Raw genomic sequence first — 23,969 nt, 5'->3', positions numbered from 1 at the left:
GTTCCAAACCATGGCAACGTGGGTGTCAAAAGTCACAGAGCTTTATTTATAGTCCTAGATTATCAAAGTCTCCTCATTTTGGTTATATTTATGCTTCCCTTCTGCTTATATATTCATCTCACATAACAGTAACAGTTGAAATAGTTTCTATTGAATGGTTCTTTCTGCTAGACATGTGGTGTATGTGTGGAATCATCTCCAAACCCCTTAAACATAGGGATTATTATCTGCATCCTACAGATAACAAGATAGGGGCTTAGAAATGTTAAGTATTGTTCAAATTCTAGCAAATGGCAGAATCTGAATTCAAACTCAGATCCATCTCATTCCAAATCTCACCATCTTTAGATTTAGGAACCAAAGAATTCTAACCAACAAAAAATATGTATTGCAATTTCTTTGTACTGATTAAATACATATTCAAACTTATGTGTGTGTACATTCCTTTGCAAAGGTTGTATGATGCTAAAAGAGATAATGCCATAGATAAAAAGCTATGAATAGATTTCCATTTTAAATACTGAACTCTGACCCTCAGTTTCTTCTTCTAAAATAATGATACCTCCATTGCAGGACAACTTGAAAGTGATGGCTTCACTTCTCTTGCTTCTGAGCTTACCCAGTTTTGTTTCCTCACTAGATTCTATGACGCTTGGATATAGGGTCTTATTGAGCTAAAATAGTCATTTGGTTATTCAAAAGTCATGTAGCAGACATAGTTTTGTCTTACATAGTTTAGTGTTTATTACAAAGGCAGCAGAGATCACTTTTAAACTGGGCATGAGATAATCAGATTTGCATTTTAGAAGGATCCCTGTGGGGTACTCACACACACTGGTGGGAGTGTAAATTGATACAATCCTTTCGGAAAGCAATTTGGCAAAGTGTACTAAGAGCTCTAAAATGTTTGACACAGTAATATCACTTTTGTGACTACTCCGAGCAAATAATCCTAAAACCAGAAAAAGCTTTATGCACAAAGCATCCATTGTAGCATTATTCATAACGGCAGGAAAATGGCAATGACCTTGCTAGCCAACAATAAAGGAATGGTCATGCAAGGTTCAGCACATCCACTGGGTGGCACATTACTCAGCTATCTAAATTTTAGTCACGACAAGCTACCAATAACATCGGAAATGATGATTTACCAATGTTAGTATTAGCAGCACATTTGTAGTAGATTCTGCAAATGGCTACAACTTCTTCTCCTGCCTGTATCCACATCCTTACTAAAAACAGCCATAAATTCCTCTCCTGCTTAGGTCTATGCCCTTACAATATGCTGCTGCAGATCCTTTGTCAAGAGGTAAAATCTATTTCTCCACCCACTGAGAGTGAATTGGACCCTGTGGCTTGCTTTGACCAATAGAAATATTAGTAAGCTGCAACCAGGAGCTTGAGAAGCAGGTATGCATTGGCACTTGCCTCTTGCTATGGCTGGAAGCCTTCCATCACCATGTGAAGAAGCCCGGGGATGACTGCTGGATGATGAGAGAGATACGAACCCATTCCCTCTGGTGGCCCCATGTGTCAGCCAGCCAATCCCAGGAGCGGAGCCCTCTCGCTAAGTGGCAGCAAAATACAGGTGCATGACTGAGGCCAGCCAAGACTAGCAAAAGAATCACACAGCTGAGCCCAGCCCAAATCACGTCTCCAGAGAATTATGAATGAAATCAGTAGTGTCATTTTGAGCTACTGAATTTTGAGGCCATTTGTTATGTATCAAATGTTCACTGATACAGTCTGATCATTTTTGAAGCTAGATTTTGGGTACATGGATGGGATGGGTAGGCAGGTTTATGATAATACTGCCTCTGATTTGTGTATGTCTCATACTTTGCATAATAAAAGAAATTTTAAACATACATGTATTAGGGCCAAAAGAAAAATAAATGTTAAGTAAAACATTTAAATGTAAAAATATATATGCAAGTTTGATCACAACTACACAAAATTTTCCATGGAAAAATACTAGGAAAAAAAAATACACCATTGGTTACCCCTAGGGGCTAGGACTATGGATTTTTTTTGACTTGTATGTATTTTCCAAAGTATCTATAATAACCCTGATTTACTCTATTCTGAAGATAAATGTTTCTAATTCTATTCATTTTACTTCACTTTCATCCCCCAATAAAAATTTTTTCCATGGAATACCTGGAGAACTGATTGGAGGGGTGAGAAAATAAAGGCAGAGAAACAAATGCAGAGAAAATTAAAATAGTCTAGGGGGAAATTTTAAATAGTCTAGGGGGAAATCGGTAAGGGTCCAAAACTGAGGCACCAACAATAGAGAAGGAAAGAGGGGACATATGGGGGGCAGGGAGGGAAGGGATAGACACTGAAAGGGATATTGAACGTTCCTGGTGTTGGACATGGCCTTGCAGTGGAAGGAATTTAACCTGGAACCATGGTTGGGCTTCAGGGGGACCCACAAACCCAACCTAAAAACACACCCAAATTTGTGTTTAAGTGTGTAAATGCTTAAAGTAGATCTCAAGTAGATTTCATCGGATTCTTAAACGGTGAAAGTCATCCCAAAAGTTGAATATCCATTAAACCTTGTCTCCCTATAGACAGGAAAGAATTTATAGTTTTGTCTTTCAACCTGATTCAAATCTGACCAGCCATAAGACAACCTGAATAGGACGTTGAAATGATCAGAACACAGTCTGGGACTTTGGTCCCCAGAGTATGACCTAAGTGCATGATGGCCCAGGTAATGTCCACCCTTCTGAGCCACAGCTCATCGTATGCCCTTTCTTAGTGTCCCTTAGAAGCTGGTCCTGCTGGGTTCCAGGCTGAAGAAAGCCACACCTTTCTGGACATCACTTCAGGGTGTCAGAGCCATGGGTCTACCTGGGAACTCTGACTTCCAGGAGGCACCTACAAACCCAGTTTTTCCAAATCTTAGACCCAGACAGAGCCCAGCATAGCCTGGTCCCGGCCCCACCTCCAATCTCCCCTCTTCCTTTCTCTTGTTCTGCTTCACACTGGCCTATTCTAAGTTCCCAGAAATCTGTGCTGCTTCTCACCAGAGGAGCTTCGCATACGCCATTCCCCTGACTCGTTTCCACTCTCCTTCAACTAGTGACCTTATCCTTTAGATATTAACCTTACTCACTACTTCCCAGGCCAGGGAAATCCACCCCCCCCATCCATGCTCTCAGAGCACTTACCACAGCTGAAATGTTCTATTTCTTTTTGGATAACAATTATAATAAAAGCCAACATCATCTGAAAGTTCACTGCATGCCAGGCACTATAAGAACCCCTTGACATGTATTCATTTGTTTTACTAGTCCAACAATCCCACAAGGAAAATGAGGCCCAGAAGAGAAACAACTGGACTCAGACTCTCCAGCAAGTAAGAGGCAGTCTTGGGATATAATCCCAGGTGGCCCACGTCTGGAACTGCCCTGATCTGAAGCTCTGTTTCCACTGACTGTGTCCCCATCCCCAGCACAAGGCTAGTGCTTAATAGGGATTCCAGCAGCATTGACAAAATTGACTTGTCTTGCCAGGCCTGTAGCTGCTTTGACACATGAAATCCAGGCTCGGGGACAACCTTACCAATCACCTTCACTAACCCCAATGGAAGAGGAATGGGAGACTCAGAGAGGGAAGGTGGTTTTCTTAAGGTCACATAGAACCAGGACCAGCAACCAGATCTCCCAACAGCCCAGTACTCTTCCCACTTCATTAAATGACAACTCAAAATTTAAAATAGTAAGTATAAAATATTTAATATCTATCTTTAAACCAATGACGCGGTGTTACACTCTTTTCCCCTCTCCCAACGTTGCTGTGGAATCAGATGGAAAGAAAGATGGGTGGGTAAGGAAAGAAAACTATTTCTTCAGAAATGTGTATTTGGAGAAAAGCACAAGGACTATAGAAAATTGTGATTCATGTAAATTGCTCCTTAAAAAATGATTTTCTTTTCTTTTTCCAATTTACTAGTGTTGAGCATTTTTTAACTCAAAATAACCTTGATTTAGCAAGCCTGTGCCTTAAACTTACAATTATTTCAATGTGGTCGTCTGTCATCAATTTCTTTTGTTAGCGCAAGGGCAACCTAGCTTGACTGATCTGGATTTATGCAGAGCCGCGCCATCATGGGGGTCCTGTGGGCCTGCAAAGATGCAGCCTGGCCATCAGAAAGACGCTCGTGATGGCTGGCGAGGCACTCTGAATAACTCTTCAGTTTGAATAGGGGAGGTCTGCGCAATGGTGAAAAGGATAGTGGGTTTTCAATTGTTTCTAGATCCTCCTGTCTATCCTTACAAAGACTTGATTTGCAAAGCAAGTACAGTTGTTTTTAGTTCCTCAAATAATTGGGTTGCCACCTGAATGATATCAAGCCACTCACCCAGCCATCCAAGTAAATTATCCTCAGGTGGCTTCTTTGTATCAAGGAAAAGACCGTCAACTAGGATGGAAATCAAGATTCCTATATTCTGGATTCAGAGCTGTGTTTCTTTGGAATGTTTTAGTAAATCTTTCCACCATAGCTTCAGAATGTTTTTCTTTCCTTCTGGGTACATAGTTTCATTTTAGCTTAGGGGAGGCCTAAAAAAAACAACTTTTTTTCTTACCAGGCTCTGAATATCAGCTTCCAATTTGGCAAACTTCTCACCACAGAGATAATTACTTAAAAGATCCTCTCAAGTATTTTACCAGATTTCAGTTTGAACAAACAGTAAATATTCCTGGCAGTCCTGAATAAGCCCATGGACATAAGAAGGGGCCCCAAAGGGTGTTCAAAAGATCTTACCCTCCCAAATCCAGAGAACACTCTCCAAGATAACCAGAAGAAAGAAACACTTCCCCTAAGAGCTGGCTACAGTCCACAGGACCCCAGTTGCAAAACAGGTGCACCCCACCTTTCTGTATTTTGGGGGCCCCCAACCTGATGGTTGTAAACCAAGTTCTCAGGACACAACATGAGACAGACAAGATGCTGTAGTTGTCTCTGGGAAAGAAAGGATCAATACCCAGTGTTTTTTCCTGACAAGTAGAATTTAGAAAGGAAGGGACAATGTGAAATCTTACCTTCCTCTCTCGACCAGGCACCACAGACAGAGGTCCAGAAGAGCTGGCTTGTGTAGGAATTCTCACTCTTTGCTGGTTTCTGCCAGTTTTCCCGGGATGCCATCTAAAGGCTCCAGCGTGAGTGGGGTGCCCCAGCGGGTCTTATCCTGGTCACCAGAAACTGCAGAGAAGGAAAAATAATTTTCCCTCTACCCTCTATAGTGAGTGCCTGGCTGACACCCGTTTGTCCCTAGGGCACCTCCTACATGCATAAACTTATCTAGGTTAAAAGTTCTCCACTGCAGCCACTATAATTCAAGATTATCTTTGGTCAAGTTAACCTACTTGTTCAGCCTGAAAACAAAATTTTATTCACCTGAGGCATCACACTGGCCCCAGTCCAGCTCACGTCAGACCCACTCCCACCCTAGACCTGGACCAGTTTCTAAGTAGGACCCAGTCCAACTCCAACCAGGTTCCAGACCCAGTCCGGAAAAAGAAATGCTCAAGTGAAGTCTGAAAGCTGCAGAGCTATAAGGGAACTCACCCAGCACCTCCAAAGGCCGAGAGAAGGCAGCCGGCTCGCGGGGCTACAACAGGTACCTACGCCTGGTTGTTCATTGCTCCTGGAGGCCCATCCGGCTCTCCTGTGGGTCCCTCTTCTGACACCAGAACTGTTAAAAGACGAGCTAGGGCATATTAAAAACGTGAAGAGTTTATTTGAGTATAAATCGATTCTAATCAGGCAGCACCAAACCCCACGCATACGTGCTGATGAGCGGCTTTTATAGCAAAGACGCAGAAGCCAAGTAAGGAAACTACTGACTGGCTGCAGCCGAGAGCCTGAGGCAGGAAACCCCATAGAAAGACCAGCAGGACCCCTAGGCAGGGCCGCTGCTCTCCTGCCAGCACCTCCCGGTTCCCTGGCCCAGAGGCTCTATCTCACTTTGCCTCTAAAACGTCTCTCACCTAAAATTCTATTGGTTCCCTGAGCTCATTTCTGATTGGTTATTTCCTTCACTCCTGATTGGTTATTACTCTCACTTCTGATTGGTCCACTTCCCTAACTCCTGATTGGCCCGTTTGTAGTACTTCATTTGCATGAAGCTCACTCCTGATTGGTTATTTCTCTCATGCCTGATTGGCCCATTTCCCCTCTCTCCTGGCTTGTTCCTGGTTGGTCAACTTCTGCTACTTTATTTGCATATGATGTTGCAAAGTGTAAAACTGGCAGCCTATAAACGTACTGTGTAAAGCTACACACGGGGTCCAGAGCTTGAAGTATTAACTTCTCTGGGCCCGCTGGTGTATTAAACCTGAGTTCTCCAACTTTGCGTGTGCTGCTTGGTCTCTCGCCCGGATCCAGGCTGCTGTCACAACTGAACTGTAACACATTTTCCTGCAACAAGCCTAGGTAGCCTCTGTGATTGGTGGTCCTTCACGTTTTGATTTCATAATCTTGAGGCATTTACAGGCTGAGATTTTGGTTTGCTGATGTAGGTGCCATGTCATTGGAGTCACTTCCGTCTTTATGGCGCCCTTGTTTAATTAATTTAACACTGTTAAGAAGACATACTGATCTCCACTTTACAGATGAGGATGCTAAAGCCCAAAGAGGTGAGGGATTTGCCTACAGTCACACAGCAAGCTGCGGATGGCCTGATTCCACGTCAGACCTCACTCCATGAGAAATACAAGCTGGAGTGTCAACATCATCAGCACCTTTCATAAGCTGGGAGGCTCATGCCGAGGGTCACAGGGACACACCAGTCAGCTGCGGAAAATCCAGGTCAGAGGCTGAGTTAGACCCAAGAGCAGCTGCCTCCCCTGGGCCTTGGAGGACCACTGTGGACACCTGCAAGGACGCTTCGTCCTTTACTCTGACATTGCCTTTCCCACCAGCAATGACGTCGAAGCTCAACCATGGCTTATTTTAAAGCTCTGGATTTTTGAAGTGCCTTCTCCCTGAAAAGGGCCGTGGAAAAAGTTCACCATGTGCTCTTTGGAAAGCCTCCCTGCGCACCCAGAATAGATAGACGCCTTCACGGTTCGCTATTGCAGACAAAGCCCACAGGTTCCTTCAAAATGTTTGATAGATAAATGACACGTGTTTTGGGAAGAGTATGGGTAAGCAGGAATGGGGCTAGAGGAACTTGGTCTAGAGGAACATGGTCTCAATTTGGCAATTGAGACAAAGGGCAGTGTTTGGCGTGAAATAGACAAAAGGGAAAACTAGGAGGCAGGTTGAGAGACTGGAAGGCTGCTTCAAATGTTTGAAGGGCTATCGTGTAAAAGACTGGCAAGGTGTATTCCAAGCGTCTCCTCGGAACCGAGAATACAAATCAGGGCCACCAATGCTGGGACAGCCTGGGCAGGGGTGGTGCAGGGGTTAAGAACACACTTTTAAATCCTTTCTCTGCAATATACAAAGCCTCAGTTTCCCCATCTGCAAAGTGGTGGTGCAATTAGTACTCATAAGGTTGTTGTAAGCATTAAATAAGATCATGAATCTTAAGAGCTTATCACAGGCCTGACACATAGGAAGTCTGTCATCTGTTGTCCTTGCTGTTTGGAGGAAGTGAGTTCTTTGTCCTTAGAGGTATTCAAGCAGCAACTGATGATCAGTGAGCTGCAAAGCTGTGCTGGGAGAGAGATTTATGCACTGGACAAAGGGTGAGATTAGATGACCTTAAGTTTCCTTCCATTCTTGGCTTTCAACTTCTTTGTTTCATTGAAACTGAGGTTAATATGAAGTCCTCTATTGGACTATCCTTTGGGTTTTGTTTTTCCACCTTTGTCCTTGCAAATCCTTGCCATGGAGCAAAATTTGGAGAGTGAGTCTCGAAGTGTACAACCCAGGAAGTTTCTTTTGCTTGGTGGCTGCATTCCTGGAATTCCCAAGATTCCAATCCCTTTTCCTCCTCACATTGTAAACATTAGGTTCTTGTGGGGAGGACAAAAAGGTCACTTTCCAAACCGCATTTGTTCCCAGGCTCTGATCTGAATAATTCAACTCATCCTCCGTGAGAGCTCCAGTTGGGCTGATCCCAAGCCCCCTTGACAAGAACGGTGCGGATCTTCGCTCACAAGAGGTCATTGTTTGCGGAGGAGGATGGCATCCTCACTTCTTGGTGAGCAGAACCAGGTATGAGAACAGAAAACAAATCCAAGGGACTCACTGCAGCTGAACCAGTGGCAGCCTTCCTCAAACTCCTTTCTGGGCAAGCCCAAGCCCTCGAGGAGGAGGGGCATTTATTGGGGATTGCTACAAATTCAGCTTTACTGCCACTGCCTTTATAACCACAATATAAAGTAACTCCCACAACACACTGAAGATAAGCTCTTTAAAGAAAATATAAAAGCATTAGCTTGGCAATTCACCCAAACCTCATCATGCACCATAGACATTTTTGAAGTTTAACAAAGAAAAGCACATCATTAAAGAATACTGCTCTATCACCATTCTTATGCAAATCCTTCCAGATAGTGGGGTGGAAAATTCCATCTAACACGCAGCAAGAAATAAATGTTGCAGGGTGGAAATTTCAGCTATACTGAGTGCATCTATCACTTGTATAATCCAAACTACTGTATGTGCACTGACTACAGAATTAGTATTGATCCATTCACCATATAAACATCAAGTACTTTCTATTATTACTTGAAATAGCATGCTATCACAATTTCTATTTCCTCCTTCTATCTTAAATAGAAGTATTGCACATTAGCCCTTTCCTTCATGTACTTTTTTGCACAGCTATCTAACTACAGTGTTCGGTGTGGTGCTGAGTTTCCTGCAGACATCTGCAGTATTAGCATTAAAGCACTTTATTTTCAAGTCATCTCTGATGGAAGACAATACAACTTTCACTTCCCCAGAAACCTGTTACCAGAGCTTCTCTTAGAAACAGGGACAGTCTCTCTCTCTCTCTCACACACACACCATCATCATTATCATCATCACCATCCTCGTCATCATCTCCTTTATCTGATACTCATCCCCGTGCTGAGATCACATCATCAGGATGTATCTCCAGCCCCCGCCCCCCCAAGAGAACAGGACCCTGCTACATCTCTCTGAGGTCATGAAAAATAGACTTGCCAAGGCTGAGAATGGTATTTAATTTCAGAATAACTTGCTATGGAAGCGCAAGACTCGACTCTGGGTTGCAGTGTTCAGATGTCTGGATGCATGAAGAAAAATTACTTTGGAGAATCAGTTCGGATGTCTGAAAGCACATAAAAGCATCACAAGGTGGGGAGCCTTGTCTTCCCTTTCCTGCATTCCACAGCAAAACAGCATGAGGAAATTTGGACTGGGTTCTGGATCCTGGAGGGTCAATTTTAGCTCAAATAGCTTGGAGCTACATAGGGCATAATTCATGTTCTCTGGTGCCTGTGGCGCTCCCTGGGCACCACGCACATCCTGACCCGGCGCACAGTGCTTCTCGTTACTGCTGCACGCGCTGAACGAGATGCACTGTGTGTGACTTAACTAGATTTCCAGGGTCTTCGAAGCCCAGCAGCCGCTCACGTCAGAAGAGATACCATCTCATTTCTGTCAAGGGGAATCTACACATTGCAACCTTAACCTGCCACAGAGCCAACTTTCATGGACATCCGTAATCCCCCTTGAGCACAATCCAAGTTGCACAACCCCATTGTTCTCTTTAACCAACTCGTGGAACCTGCAGATTTTCACTGAAAAAAACAAAAGCTGGGGCTTTGTTTCATGGAGAGAAAATACCCAGAACCAGCTGAGTGCTATTTAGTCTCCATCCTCATGTCCAAACTCCTTTCAACCAATCCAAAAAATAATAATAATTAACCAATTAATTGAAATTCTTCTGAATCAATGGCAGCTTTGTTGCCAAACTAGACTGATGCAAACTCAAACAGATGAAATTCTGAAATTGGATAGTGTGTGTTCAATACATACTCAAAGAAAAGAGAGTAAGGACATTATAAAGGACCTGAACACCTAATTCTGCCTCCAATAAATGTCCAACTTTGTTTCTTTTTTAAATTTTTAAGATTTTTTTATAGAAGTGTAGTTGATTTACAATGTTAGTTTCAGGTGTACACAAAGCGATACAGTTATATGTATACATACACATGTGTATACATGTATTTTCAGATTCTCTTCCATTATAGCTTACTACAACCCACTTCGTTTCTTGATACCAACAATTCAGTCTCTTGAATGCTCCATTGTGTTGACAGCAAGGAAGTTCTCTAATTGATTTAATTTTTAATGGAGGTGCTGGAGATTGAACCCAGGACCTCATGCCTGCTAACCATGCACTCTACCACAGTAAGAAGGTTCTATTCGCCTCCCTACCAAGTGCCCCTTCATAAGTGAAGCCAGATTTAAGGTATGTGCATATGTACCCTCTTTCTCATATATAATCATTTGAGGAGGATTGCAAAATCCACAATAGTGGATCATCATGCTCCAACAATAATCATGCTGATGTTCTGGAAAAATAAAATAATTAATTGACTGACTGGTTAAAATACAAGCGGCAGCATAGCACCCACTTGTGATTGCCTCTTCATCCCTCCCTCCTTCTGGACGATGCCCTCCCTGATTTTGACCAGGTCACCCCTACTCAAGAGAAGGTGACCCTCTCCCCCGCTCAGAGTGAAGTCGTGCGCAGATAGTAATGGGCTGAACTAATCCCATCCTCCTGGGCAGTGACTGGTCCGGGAGTGGGCTTGGGCTTCAGTTCTGACAAACTGACATGAGGGAACCAGGCCAGGACCTTCGGGAGAAGGATTCCTCACTCTTGAAAAGAGATCTGGCGGCAAGTCCACCAGCAGTGAAAACGCTGCACAAAGTTGGATCTGCACGTGACCCCTGAGCACCAGCAGCCATCTTGTGCAAGAGGCAAAAGTCTTGATCCTTGTTGAGCTGCCGACTTAACCAGCCCTGAAGCAGCCCAACCTTGGACTTTTGTTTTAGAAAAGATACCTATTTCAGTGGTTGGAGTTCCTGGCACTATATAGTCTACAGCATCATAACAGCTACAGGTAATTATCAGCCTTTATAAAATTGATGTGTTGAGAGATGACCCTCCACTCACTTCCTCTCTTGCTAGACCCTTGCCCCCAATGAACCTCTTGGTTGAAATGGGAACATCCATCTGTTTGAGCAGACGTGGATGGATGTTACTCTAAAACTGAGAGATACTAATGAATCTTACTATGGAGTACCTTCACCAAGAAAGAATTTTTCCAGATGGCCTTACACCCTCATGAGCCTGAAGCTCATGTGTGTCCCCCCAGAGCTTCCAGATGGCCTCATATTAAAAGGGGGCAGAGCAAAGGACACACTCTTTGAAGCCCATGAAGTTTGATGGCTTTTAGGAAATAAAAACCTCCCAGTACAGTACCAGTTTCCAAGACTGCTTAAGCACAGAAACCACTGCTTTCTTCAGAGGGAAACTCAGGCAGAAGCACTTCAGATTGAAAAGGGGCAGGAGCAAAGATGTGAAGTCTTGAAAGTTCAAACAAAGAAACAAACAAAAAAGTGCTTTTGTTGGCAGGAAAACACGCAAATCAATGAGGAAGTGCCCTCAGCATGGGAGAGCCAACAACAGTAAGGCAAGGGAGAGGGTCCTCCTCCCCACTAGGTCAGGGTTCAGCTGTGGTCCCCCAGACTGGGGACACCTGAGAATCTTGGCTGACAAGAAAAAGCAGAAAAAAGAAAAAAAAAAAAAAAACTACTCAAATATACATTGAGATAGCTACCGGAAGGCATCAGAGAAATGTGGTCGACACAGGAATCCTAGTGTTCTCCACCACCAAAAAGGTGGAGTTGTACCAAAATCAATATTCAAAGACTAAAGACACCCTGGGAGAAAATATTCGCCACACCTAAAACAGACAAAGCTTGAATATCCATACAATACGGAATTTACAAATCAATTTAAAATTTTTTTAAAGGCAAACAACTTGATAAAAAAACAAAGGAAAGAATATGGACAGACAATTCATAGAAAAAATATAGGTGACTGATAAATATATGAAAGATTCTCAGCTTCACTCCTAATTAGGGATGTGCAAAACAAAACAATGACACATCACTCTCCCCTCTATATGTTTTCAAAAATGGTAGACACAATATCCAGGATTGCAAATAAAGTGGAGAAATGAGCACTCTCACACATCTGACGGAAGTGTGAATTGGAACACAGCTTGGAAGGACAGTTTGGCAATGTCCATCAAACTTAAAATGCAATTCTATTTTAGGAGTCTGCCCTACAGATACATTTGCACGTGGCTGCAAAGATACAGCTACAGAGATATTCGCTGCAACATTGTTTGTAATTGCAAACACACAGGGACCAATGTAAATATCCATCAATAAAGACCAGATTAAATACATTCTGGTATAGGCATAAAATAGAATCGTGAACACGTATTACAAACAGTGAGGCAGATACAGGTGCCGGTATAGAAGCATGTGAAATGTAAAGAAAAATGAATAAAGAAAAGCACATCTTCTAAAAAACATTTTAATAAAAAATAGTATGTATATATCCTCTTTTTAAGATTCCTAGTACAATGTCAGGATCATAGTAAATACCCAATAAATATTGGAAGTATAAGTGACTTGTAAATGTTTGCTAAAAGACTGAATCACGGATGAATGAATGAATGATGAATGAATGTCCATGTACGCATAAAAAATTTGTTTGAAAAGATACTCAAGGTTACCTCAGTGTAATGGGAGGATCACCTTTCATTTAACATACTTTTCTAGATTGTTTTTAAGTGTGTACAGGTATACATGCTATTTTCACAAAAACAGAAATAGAAAAGTTAAGGATTCACCTTAGTTTTTTAAAAAAAGACAGCGATGGCTTAAACGATATTGAAAGACAAAGGAAAGACAAAAAGAGAATGTTTGTAACACACATAACAAAGTTAACTCCATAAAACATAAAGAGCACTTACCAGTTAATAAGATAGAGTAATAAGGTAAAAGCCAGAAAAATAAATAAATTGCCAAATGACATGTGGCCAGCAATGGTAACTACCTACCAGTTACCCATTCTTCTTTCTTACAAGCAGAACTATGTTAGGGGGTGGGGCCAGCAATGTGTTTACGACCCAAAAGAAAAATGACAAATTACCAAAAAGCATGTGAAAAGATATTCAGTTTCATGATCAGGGAAACACAAGTTGAAACAAGATAAAATACTTGGTTTTTGCTCATTGGCTGTAAAGAAAAAGATTTCTGTTCTCCAATGTGGACAAGGACTTGGAGGAAGGCAACCTCAAAGTCAGTCGGAGTACAAACTAGCACAGCATCTGGACAGCAACTTGCTGAGCTATCAAATTTTCAAGTAATACCACGTTGGACCTAGAAATTCCACTTCTGAAAAAGTGTCCCACAGAATCCCTTCCACAATTACCCAAAGATGTATGAACAAAAGAATCTTCACTAGAGCCTTGCTCATTAGGAACAGTCTGGAAACACTTTTATTTCTCCATCAGTGCAGCTGTGAACAAGAACATGAGTCAAGATCTCTACCCTGATGGAGCCTGCGTTCAGTGGGGGGCAGAGGAGACAGATGATAAACACGGAAACAAACAAGCAAGTAGCGGAACCTAAGTACTACAAAGGAAGCAGAACAAGGAGATGGGGTAGCTCGAGCCTAGGGGTGAGGAGGGGGCAGAGCAGAAGGGAGACTGTTGTGCACGGAGCCCTGCGGGATGACTCCCTGGAGGGTGACACTGAGTTTAGTTCAGAATGATGACAGAGAACTAGCCCAGCAAACGCAAGGCCCAGAGACACGATGGGAGAGAGTTGAAGGATGATGAATAAGGAGGTGAAAGTGTCAATATGAGGTTGGAGAGGACCACAGCCCAGAATCGCTTAGTCCTTGAACCTCAGCCTTCAGATGAAGTCTGGGAAGCCACTCGGGTACTAAGCCAGGAGGGACATGACCAGGCTTCCCATTTTAAAAGCTCACTCTGGTGGCTGGGAGAAGAATGAATTATAGGAAATAACCACAGGAGGATGAACAGCCCTTGAGAGGTCCTAGTGAGATGTGCTGGCGCCTTAGACCAGGTTGTTGGCAGTGGAGTGTGTCCAGACAGGGGTGTGTTTTGGAGGTAGCGCCTACAGGACTTGCGAGTGGATTGGACTTGGGGTCCTACATGATGAAGGACTCAAGGATGTCTCCCAGCCTCGGGGCCTGAACAGCTTGGGTGGGATGGCGGTGTTATTCACAAAGAGGAGAAAGCCTGGGGAGAAAGACGATCAGAGGACCGTGTTCACCTTCCATGGCCCATGAGACAGGCAAGCAGAGATAAAGTTGGAAATTAACATATATAGTTGCAATTGCACAGAGAAAAATCTGGGAGGTTATCCACCTAACTGATAAAGGGATTCTCTCCAGGAAGTGGAATTGGGGGGCAGGGGAGGGGAGAGGAAGAGGGAAGAAGCTGCTTCTACATTTGACTTTATATACATTAATAAGGTCTGAAATCGTTACCATGAATATGTATTACCATCGAAATTTAAATAAATGAATATAAATAAAAGAAGACTGACTGAGGGATTTTCAAATTTTTCCAGAGCTTTTTCTTCCAACAAAATCTTATCCAGAATGTTCTTCCCACGGTCATCATTCAGGCCTCAGCTCAAATATCACCTCCTCACAGAGGCCAGCCTCAACCACAGGGTCTAAAGTAGCTCCAGCCATCCTCCCCCCAAGTCACTGTCACATGTCCTGTTTTATTGTGTCCCTGTCACTTATAACCCAGAGTTGACTTGTCTATTTTTGTGTTTATTTGCCTTTGCTACTAGAATAGAATGGTCAAGAGAGCAGGGAGGGAGTATGTCCTGTTCTCCAAACAGCTCTAGAATCTAGAACAGTGAACAGCATACAGTAGGCACTCAGAACACCCCTTTGATTAAAAATGAACTCCAGTTTGTCCTCAAGATAAAAAGCTGAGCTGCTTCCATGGAATTGAAGCCAGGAGTCTCGTCGCTGGCTCCCTCCCTACGCCTTTCCCACCACCACTGACTGCCCTCAGGTATGTCCCGGGGACCCCCCAGGGCCCTGAAGGAGACAGTGTAAAGCCCACCGATCACCTGATGGCTCAGTGCCCACTTGCCCTCCACAGCTCCTGTTCATGCAGTCACCAGCAAGTGCCAGTGCCACCAGCTCAGCCCTGCCCCAGGCACAGTGGGTCCAGAAACAAGCATCCCTGCCCTAAGGAGCAGCACGTGGAAGACACCCCAGGCCAGAGTCAACGCCAGCGGAGTCGCCTGGCGTGCTGGTGACTCTCACAGGCACACAGCAAGCCCACTGGGTCCCTGGTTCTTTCTCAAGCCTTCCTGGTGTCCTGAGGCCACACAGTCGGGACTGGCCTTCTTCATGTGCTCAGCTGCTACCTTTGTGAGAGCTGGATGATGGGACTGCCCCGCTTCCAAGAAAGGGAACATCATCTGTCAGTCTTGCTTGGCCTTAATGCCGCTTCAAGCAGGGGTTAGCCAGCATCCCTGGGCATGGTCTCCTGCCCCTTCTGTGGCCCAGAGGGAGCAGCTCTTGTCCTCAGACCACACTTCTCAGCCCAGGGCAGAGGGTGTGCCTACGAGCCTGCTGCCTGCCTCGGTCCAGGGCCAGCGTCTCTCAGCAGGAGCACAACACAGCAGGTATCCGGAAACCCTACAAAAAGGTAAGTCCCTGCCACTCTCAGGATCCTGCCACAGGTCAGAATCCTCTTCTTAAGCCCAGTGTTTCCCTTGCCTATGGGTGTGCCTCTGCTTCCGTGTGGACTGAGGGTAGGAGCTAGGGATAAAGCCGGGAGCGACCAGAGCGGTGAGGAGGGTTCTTGCAGTCCTCACCACTGTGATGCTCTCCAGAAGGAGAGGCTGGAGGAACCTGCAGCCCCCCTTCCCCAGAGCCCAGCATGCGGTGCTCAGGGGCCCCCTGCTGGCAGCTGGGGCCATGTGTGACTCTGTGGGCGGGGCCGCTCAGACCCAGGGCTCCTGCAGGGACACACACACAGAGGCGCTGCATTTCAGGTGTGCACACATGTACCCACACAGAAACCTACATGCCACATGCCCAAGCAAGTATGTGCATACACAGAGAGCTATGTGTGCATATCCTTGCACGTGCAGACCTGAGCCCCAGTGCGAGCATATACATGTAACGATTCCCAATGTGCTCAGAAGCGTACATCTGCACACCACTGTGCACACACAGGTACACACACATGTGGGTGTGGCCTTCCCTCCACCTTGGTCCCTTTTGCAGTTCCCTCCTGCCAGTTATCACCTGGGAAAAGACGGGTCCCTGTGGCTCCTGCCCTCTGCTCTCCTGCTCTTGGGGAGCGGTCAGTCTTCACTCCTTGGTTTAGGTATCCCGGGGCCTCCATGGGTCCTCAGCCCCACCTCAGCACAGGACTACCCTGCCTGCACATGGCCTCTCCTGTGGCCTGGACGTGGTGGGACGTGTCTGGACTGCAGGGACATGGTGGCAAAGGTGTGCCTTGGTAGCATGCAGACAAAGACTCAAAGGCCCTGGTTGACAGTAATCTCCATGCGGAGGGTGGCTGCCCACAAACTCCCATCACGAGGTAGGCAGCAGCAGCCCAGGGGTGGGACCTGGAAAGGTGGGGCTGATGCTCTTGAACTCTGAGAAGCTGAGGCTGTAAGCAGAGATCCCCGAGGCTAGGGGAGTGTGGGGATGGGTTTGAGGGCTGACAGAGCCTCAGAAACCCAGATTCAAGGAGGAGGAAGTGAGTGCCTGGGATGCACGGACATCATTCCTACATTGTCTGGTTCCATCCTTACTTCCCTGGGAGGTGAGGCATGTTACTGGCTTCACAATACCCAAGTCCTGTTTTTCTCTTCTTAAATACCCCTCAGATTTTTCCACTGCTGCACCAACAAGTCCAGGCTTCCCTTAGCTCTTGCCTGGGCCAGCAGCACAGCTTCCTAACTGGCCCCCTGCCGCTCTCTTGCCCCATCCAACCTGCTTCTGTAATTTGGACTGACTGGTTTTAACAGCACAAAGTTCAAATTCTCTTAATGGCTTTAGAGACTTCTTGTTCTCAGGACTGAGACCACAGTCTTAATCTCTGCTTTGCACCCTCACCTACCTGTCCAGTGTCACCGGATCACCCCTTGCCCCTGGTTTCCTCCATTCCACGTGGTGGTTGTCAATTTCTCCAATGCCCCATGCTTCCTCCCATCTTGGATGCTTTGCACATGCTCTTCCCTCCCCTCCCCCAACCATCCCTTTCAAGCATCAATTCCTCCTGGATGCCTTCCTTGCCCTGCCGACCCTCTCTCCCTGTTAAAACACCCAGCGCTCCCTGCAGTGTTCTACCATGACACACAGCGGTGCTTGTAATTACCCGTCTGTGCAGTTGCATGGGATTTCCCTCCATCCGCTCCGTCCCCTAGGCTCCCAGCTCTGCGAGGACAGAGACCTTGTCTCTTGTGCTCATTCTTTGGTACCCAAGTTCCCAGAAACTATACGTGCTGGAGATGATGAGATTCAAACCAGGTCGCTCTGCCTCCAAAGAACATTCCCTAAACTCAACAAGTCTCTCTGTGTCCTGGAGGGAACAAAGCTGGCGGGCAAAGCCAGGAAGGGGGACTAATCCTTTCTGGATCCCGAGACCCCCCCCCTTCTAGGTTAGTCCCTGCTTTGACTGATCCAATCCAGCCATCCCTCCACCAGCCCGGGCACTCATCAGGCCAGACCGGGCATTTGTTTCTACCTGGCGGGCCTATACTATTATCTTTCTTGAATAAAATAATAGCTGTCTGACTGGCAAAAGGCAGTGCTTACCTGCAGTCTCTGGTTGGTGGATAAATGAAAATAAGCCCAGTAACTAAAGGAAAAGACCAGCAGATACGTTGTCCTGGGAAGGCAGGGGGAAGCTTTCTGATCATGGAACCAAGAGCATACGTAACAGAGAAAATATTGACCAAGTGAAAATGTTCAACTTTGGTACGTCTTTTTAGATATTCACCATCCAAAGGACAAACCAGGCCTTTGGCGCTCCTGAGGGCTTGCAGTTGGAAACCCCTGAAGAAGACAAGTCTCTTTCACAAGGCTTCACACCATCCATGGGGGCCCTTATTCAAAAATGACTGAGAATTTCAAGACAGAGACAGCAAAGAATGCAGCCAACCTCAGGGGCTTTCTACCTGTGCAACCACACAGGTCACACACTCACAAAGCTGGCCCTGCTCCTTCATGCTGGAGAGCTGTGTAGACCAGAACTACTACCCACACACAATTCGGTTCTGGACACATTCATTCGCTAAACACCTCACCTGAGCCCAGCTGGGCCCTCACGAAGCTCAGAGCCCAGTGGTGGAAGAGAGGTCAGCTCACAGCTGAGATATGATAACTCGGTGCATCTTTACTCCTCTGAGGCAGGCGAGGTGGACAGGCTCTGTTCCAGACCCCAGAATTTCAGGGACACACAATGAGATGCCAAGGTGCATATGACCTTGGGATGGTCTCATGCACAGCGCCCTGTAAATTACTTTACTCACACTCCGCAAACGCCTGGATGCATTTTGGAGGACGGAGTTAGAGAAAATCTGCCTGATGAGCTAGCCTCAGTGTTAAGGAGGTGAGGATCTTTGGAGAGACCAATGTATCCCCTTGAGTCCTTTGCAGTCCCACCCCAGCAAACCACACTCCTTTAACAGGAACTGTGACTGATGCAAAGTTGCCTCCCTTAACATTACCTGAGACAGCTCTGCCTATCCTGAAACACTAGGAAGGTTGAGTTTTGTTTTTGTTGCAATTTGACACTCATATAGCACTCATCATGTACCAGGCACTATTCTAAAATCTTTACAAATAATAAATAACTCATTAAATCCACACAACCACCCTATAAAGTAGGCACTATGAGCATAACTCCCATTTTACTGATGGGGAAACTGAGACCAGAGGCTGAAGTTACTTGCTCAATGTCCCATCAATAGTAACAGGCAAAACAAGGATTCAAACCCAGACAGACCAGCTCCAGAATCCATTTCCTTAACTGTTGTGTTGCATTGCTTCTCCAGACTCAAAAAGCAGACAGTTTAGGGTGCAGGCTTAACTTGGGAGCCTGTGGATTGTTCACTTGTCTGCTCTCTGGGGTTTAAGTCCATAGGCACTTTCAAATGTCAAGTCACCTCACCATTCTTTCCAGGAAGCAGCTTAACATGGATTAAGACTTTGGGCTTTGGGTTTGCAAATACTAATCACTATATATAAAATAGGTAAACAACAAGGTCCTACTGTATAGCACAGGGAAATATATTCAATATCTTGCAATAGCCTATAATGAAAAAGACTATGAAAAGAAATATATATATATATATATATAACGGAATCACTCTGCTGTACACCAGAAATGAATACAACATTGTAAACTGATTATACTTCAATTTTTAAAAAAAGAAGACTTTAGGCTTTGGCTTGAGACAGACCTGGATTCAAATCTTTGCCCTGCAGTTTGCCAAGCTGGGAAGCTCGGTCAACTAACTTCAGCTCTCTGTGCCTCAGTTTGTTCAGCTGTATAACAGACATAATATTAGCACCTACCTTTTAGAGTCGTGGTGAAGTTTACATGAGCTGATGCAAACCAAGTCCCTTGCACAGGGCCAGGCCCAGAGGAAGCACTATGTACAGGCTGACAGTTCCTCTTTTCAACACTACCGTCTTCATTTCATCCATAGAGACTGAGAGACAGGGCTTACAGAGTGAGAAGAACATGGAATTGGGAGACAGGAAATGCTGGATTAAAATGTAGCCAGATATCTTGTTCACTGTGTAGCCCTGGGCAAATCACTTCAAACGCCCCTGCCTCCTCTGTAAGTGGAGATGGTAATAAGGGCTCCATCTGCCAGCCTCTGTCAAGAATTCAGAAGCTCAAATGTGTCAAAAGGGTTAACTACTAGGAAACACAAATCTTGTTGCGGAAAAATGTGGTACAGCTCAGTATTACAGCTCAGTTGTGACAGCAACCTGGATCCAGGCGAGAGACCAAGCAGCACCTTCAGAGAGTTGGAGAACTCAGGTTTACTACTGCTGCAGGCCCAAAAAGTTAACGCTCCAAGCTGTGGACCTTGTCTGTGGGTTTACACAGTACTTTTATAGGCTGCCAGTTTTACACTTTGCAACAGCATATGCAAATAGAGTATAACAGAAGTTGACCAACCAGGAACAAGCTTTGTAGAAATAGGCCAATCAGGAGTGAGAGAAATAACCAATCAGGAGTGACGGGAATGGACCAATCAGGAATGAGAGAAATAACCAATCAGGAGTGAGCTCCATGCAAATGAAGTACTACAAATGGACCAATCAGAAGTTAGGGAAGTGGACCAATCAGAAATGAGAGTGATAACCAATCAGGAGTGAAGGAAGTAACCAATCAGAAGTTAGCTCAGGGAACCAATAGAATTTTAGGTGTAAGTTAGCCCTTTCAGAGGCAAAAAGTGAGATAGAGCCTCTGGGCCAGGGAACCAAACGGTGCTGGCAGGAGAGTAGTGGCCCTGCCTGGGCGTCCTGCCAGCCTTTTTATGGGGTTTCCCGCATCAGTATGTTGGTTATCATTTGTGTTATATAAAATAGCCTATCAACAGTGGATTGAATGGTGACCCTGAAAAAACATACATCCCCATCCAAACCTCCAGAACCTGTGAGTGGGTTCTTTATTGGAGAAAGAGTCTGTGCAGATGAAATTAGGTGATAGGTCTCAAGATGAGATTATCTGGTGGGCCCTAAATCCAATGCCAAGTGGCAGGAGAAGACTCAGAGAGGAGGAAAAGGCCACAGAGGGAGAGACGTCAGTGAGGTCACCACAGACAAGGAATCCCTGGAGCCACCAGAAGTGGGAAGCGGCAAGGAGGCTTCCCCACCAGAAACTTCAGAGGGAGTGTGACTGGCTAACACCGTGATTTCGGACTTCTAGTTTCTGAAACTGTACGAGGACAAATTTTCATTGCTGTTACGGTTCCACTGTGTTTACAGTAATCTGTTAGGGTAGCCGTAGGAAACTGATACATTGTCCCGGGCAGGCGGGGTGGGGTGGGGTGGACCCATGAGGAGGCTGCCTCAGTTTGCTTGAGCTGCCACAACAAAATACTGCAGACAGAGTGGCTTAAACAGGAGACACTTATTTCTCACGGTTCCAGAGGCTTGAAGTCCATGATCAAGGGGCCGGCAAATTCTCTTGCTGGTGAGAACTCTTCCCAGACTGCAGACACCCGCCTTGTCACTGTGTCCTCATGTGACCTTTCCTGTGGGCTTGGTCAGAGAGAGAACTCCTGCCTCCCTTCCTCTTCTTATAAGGACAGCAGTGCTATCAGATGAGAGCCTGCCTTTCTGACCTCATTGAACCTTACTTACCTCTATCTCCAAATACAGTCCCATTGGGGTTTGGGGCTTCAATCTTTGAATCTGGGGGGAACACAATTCAGTATAACAGACGCCACGTGAAGCATCCATGAAAATCGAAAGCATGTAGGTGTGGCTCCACCGTGTCAAGTGGGAGCGTTCTGGGGCACAAGCCAGTTTCCCAAGATGGGGCCCCAGGGCTCTCCTCCATGATGGCCCAGGAACAGGTGGCAGCAAAGGGAGGCCCAGGAGGAAAACGTCCCCCACCCTCGGCCACCTTATCAAGCCGGCCTCATATGTGGTTTATCCCCGGACACTGTATTCCCCTTTGTTTTATTAGTCAAGCGGTTGGTCTCCCCATAGGGAACCACCACAAAATTTCATTTTCGAAAAGTGAATCCTTCAACTAGAAGTACCTCCAAAGAGTATCTGAATCCCTTCGTAGGAGAGGATGTGTTTATAAATAAATATCTGGGTGGATTTGGCTTTTGAACAGCAAAGATGGCCGGAGTCATTTTATCAAAGAATTATTAAGAAGCAGTTTATCCCCACGTGGATGGGACTGCACATCAAATCCAAATGGCAGAATGGCGAACAGGATTTGAGATCACACAGCAAAAGTATCCAGGGTAACTACGCTGAAATTTGAAGAGTTTCAGCATATTAAATTAAGTCCTCTGGTACCTTTTAAAAATCTAAGGAAATCAGTCTTATGTTCCTCTAACAGGTTAGGTTTGGGTGGAAATAAACAACACAGACTTTTAAAATCACCCTGGCTTTGAAAACAAGTAACAGACCACCATCCATCCCAGCAACACCCTTTCCCTTGAATGTTTACAGTTCATCTCTTTGCTAAATATGCATTCAGCTCCTACTACGTGCTGGGCATCGGGCTGGATCCTAGGGATGTGATCACAAACAAAAATGGACGAAGCACAACCAGAAAGTGGGCCCACACTTGGCCCTGGCGGCCAGGCCAGGGGACTGGGGCTGGGAAACAGGAAGGCAGCCTTAACAAGCAGGGAGGCTCCCGCACAGGGGCTTAATAGGAAACACAGAACAGGGGCCAATTACAGGGGACCCACCAAGGTTTATGGACACTCAGGACTAGTAAAATTACTCCCTGCAGTGGGCTTCCTGGTACAGGGTCGGGGAGGCCTGGGGCAGGGGCACATCTCAGGCAACCATAAGCAGTTGCAGTAGCCCGTGCTGGGTGCCCCTTTCCTGCTCTAACAAGGAGGCTGAGGCAACCCTGAGCCCACCCACTGCCAGAAGGAGATGCCCACTCCCTGTTTCAGCCAGGATGGGTATGGGACAGGGATGAGAGAGCACCTGGAGAGGGACATCAGTGCATCCAGGGATGCTGGAAGGGATTCACATCCACTGGGGAAAAACGGGGTGGTCAGGGACTCCCTGCAGCATTGGGATTTAAAGCTCACAAACCAAACGCACACCAAAGGGTCCAAACACTCAGAGAGTTTGGAATGCATCCCCTCACAACTTCCTGGACCCATTATTCTCTCATTGAGGAGCCCCCTCTGGTCTTTGTTCACTGTCCGGGGCATCTCCCTGACCTACAGCCTTCGTGAGGAAACCAAGGAGAAGGGGAGAAAGGAGAGGGAGCAGGGAGAGGGGGACCGGATGCTCACTGTGCATCACATACTCTTAAAGTCAAATTCTGTCCTTCTCGGATTTTCCCCTCCCCGGTCTTTTCTTTTCAGGAAACCTGCAGTGGTTTCCAAATTTACATGGTGTCCAAAAAAACCCAAAAAACAAAAAAGTGGGGGTCAAATAGACTCATTTACCTGCCCTGTATTAGAGAGATCATGAAATCTTAATTTTGGAAAAGCCATGGCCTCTCTAAGCCTCACTTTTCACCTCTGAAGAATGGGAATAAATAAGGATTTAAAGCATAGCTCACAGAGGTAAATGGGGATTAGAGTATTTTATACGATGTGCATGTATCCGTACATTAGCAATTATCGTGACAGACACGGCAGTTAACAAGGTAGACGGACTCAGTCGGGCCCTCTTCTCCCTCCCTGGTGCCTGCATGTCCCCTGCAATAAGCCCCTGAGGTTGTCACCTCAGATTTGTCACCATGGATAAGGAATCCATCAAGTAAAGTAGTACGCGATATTTACTGATCACAAACTACGTCCCTGGCGCCGTGCTCAGTGTTTTCCCTGCATGGTCTCGGCTCATCTGCAAAACCGGTCAGTCAGGTGGTGATGGCACAATTCTGTGAACATGTTAGAAACCACTGACTTATATGCTTTAAATCGGTGAATTTTGTGGTACGTGAATTGTATCTCAAGGCAATTTTTTTAAAACTCTGTGCGACTGGAACTGCTATTATCCCCGTTTTCCAGATGAAGTACCCAAGGCTGAGAAAGGTACAACAATGTGCCCGAAGTCACCCTGCTAACAGGGAGCAGGGCTGAGACTGTCTCCCAGGCCTCTATGAGGGTAGCTTCCAATTACGGAGGGCTTGCTCTGTGGGAGCACCTGCACCCAGAGCAGGGCATCATTGCACGGACCCTCCCA

General features: G+C 45.6%; 1 long non-coding RNA gene across 1 annotated transcript in view; it reads right to left on the bottom strand.

The window, feature by feature from the left end:
* LOC123616659 (uncharacterized) overlaps positions 1–23,969 on the bottom strand; it is a 409,877-nt gene that overhangs the window by 374,898 nt on the left and 11,010 nt on the right. The window contains exons 2-3 of the long non-coding RNA XR_012506484.1: positions 5,585–5,711; positions 5,059–5,218 (exon numbers count right to left, since the gene is read on the bottom strand). This is a non-coding gene — a long non-coding RNA (uncharacterized LOC123616659). The remainder of the gene's footprint in view (positions 1–5,058; positions 5,219–5,584; positions 5,712–23,969) is intronic.

The sequence above is a fragment of the Camelus bactrianus genome, chromosome 4 (genome assembly GCF_048773025.1).
Source record: "Camelus bactrianus isolate YW-2024 breed Bactrian camel chromosome 4, ASM4877302v1, whole genome shotgun sequence".
Classification (NCBI taxonomy): domain Eukaryota; kingdom Metazoa; phylum Chordata; class Mammalia; order Artiodactyla; family Camelidae; genus Camelus; species Camelus bactrianus.
This window is presented reverse-complemented; position numbering and strand designations above follow the sequence as displayed.